At 37.2% G+C, this 1,976-nt stretch overlaps 1 pseudogene; it reads left to right on the top strand.

Annotated features, from left to right (window-relative positions):
* Positions 1-106: 106 nt before the first annotated feature.
* On the top strand, positions 107-1,943 carry LOC110445048 (annotated as a pseudogene).
* The last annotated feature ends 33 nt before the right edge of the window (positions 1,944-1,976 follow it).

The raw sequence follows: 1,976 nt of genomic DNA, 5'->3' as shown, positions 1-1,976 counted from the left end.
TGAATACATTATCATATTTATAACAAGCCAATCAAAACGCGACATTACTCTTTCTTTCAACCAATCAGAAAGCAGCTCTCTTATCCAGTTCGGTTCAGCTGAAAAGATGGCGACTTCACTAAACGACGTACTTCGAGGTGTTTTACCAATCTTTGGTATCGACGAAATAAAAGAGGAACAAAGAACCATCCTGCAATATTTGATAGACAAAACTGATTGTATGGCAGTCCTTCCCACGGGCTTCGGGAAATCTCTTCCGTATCAATTGTATACTCTGGTAAATCGACGGCTGAACGCAACGACAACAGACGAGAAAGTTATCGTTTGTAGCCCACTTGTAGCATTGATGCAAGATCAAGTAGAGAAGATGTCAAGGATACCGCAAATAAAGTCAACTTATGCAGGTAATTACTTAACTAACTTTGCATGGACATATACAGGCCTGTGGTTTACACAAACGTCATACAAATCATACTTGAAGAAACGACCGAGTAGCGAAACGTACATGCCATATGAACTACTGCATCATTCATTAATGAAACATATTTCATGCAGTCATATTAAAGATAAGGAAATATAGCAAAAATGTTAAGTCATACACAAAATATAATATAATATTACACAGAACCCCCCACCCCCGGCATATTGCATACATTTAAGGAAAATTTTAATTTTTGTCAACAGGTTCCAGTTTTCCAAGTGACAAGAACATCAAGGACGGATTGGTTAATGTAATATTTGCATCACCAGAGACTCTGGTCGGAGACGCAGAATGGAGAGCTAGTATACAAAAATCGAATGTTACTTTGCTGGTCATAGATGAATTCCACACGATTGCTACATGGTATGTGTTAAAACAAACATGTTATTTTAACACATATACAATAGTTTCACATATTAGCTGTTGAATGTTACAATAAGTCTGATTTAATGGGAATGTATATTTTATTTAAGTTGAAACTGGCATTGACAAGATTTTTTTCTCCCAAATTTAATCTGTATCGAACAGGGATAATCACTTTTTCTTCTTACTAACAGGGGTGGTGGTGATGAAAGCTCAAGCAAGGAAGCATTCAGGAAGTGGTTTGGAGATATTGGAGAGTTACGCTCACTTTTCCCCCAATCAACGATACTAGCATTGAGTGCAACGTGCACACTGAAGATACGAAAGAGAGTGATGAAGGTTCTCCACTTGTCTGATGATGTTAAGGAGATAGTTATCTCTCCAAACAAACCCAATATAAAAATCTCTGCAATCAAAGTTTCAAACAATTTAGAAATGTCGATGCATTGGATTACAGAAGGAATTGATCATTACAAGGAGAAGTTTCCCAGAACAATCATATATTGTACCTCCATCAAGGATGTTTCCAATATATACACATATATAACAAGAGAACTGCCTTTTGCTGTGAATTTTGTTGAAATGTACCATTCTGAAACGCCAAACACTAACAAAGACAGAATTCTGAAAAACTTGATGGATGCATCAGGTAAAATCAAAATTGTAATTGCTACAAGTGCTTTAGGCATGGGATTAGATGTAAAAAATGTTGCAGTGTTATTTTAATTGGACCACCAGCACAAATTGTTGACCTTATCCAGGATATTGGACGAGTTGGCAGAGATGGTGAACCCTCAGTTGCTCTTATTCTTTACAACTCTTATCATTTGAGAAATCTCTCTCCAGATGTCAAGGAAATGTTGAGAACAGCTGACTGTAGACGACTTTCACTACTGCGGTGTTTTTTAAAACCACAAGCCATATCTGCACTCAAAGAGGAAGAAAGTGGAAAACACACATGTTGTGACATTTGTCAAATCAGATGCCAGTGTCATCATTGTAGTTTGCTTCCACTTGAGAACATTTTTCATTCATCGGAAAATGCTCTTGATGACCAGCTGACCGACAGCGAAATCTCAGACACTTGCAGAGGAATATAGCCTATCCGATTACGAACTTGAACATTATTCAT

The sequence above is a fragment of the Mizuhopecten yessoensis genome, unplaced genomic scaffold (genome assembly GCF_002113885.1).
Source record: "Mizuhopecten yessoensis strain PY_sf001 unplaced genomic scaffold, ASM211388v2 hete_36036724, whole genome shotgun sequence".
Lineage (NCBI taxonomy): Eukaryota > Metazoa > Mollusca > Bivalvia > Pectinida > Pectinidae > Mizuhopecten > Mizuhopecten yessoensis.
The sequence above is the reverse complement of the archived record's forward strand: the minus strand, read 5'-3'. Positions and strand labels throughout refer to the sequence as shown.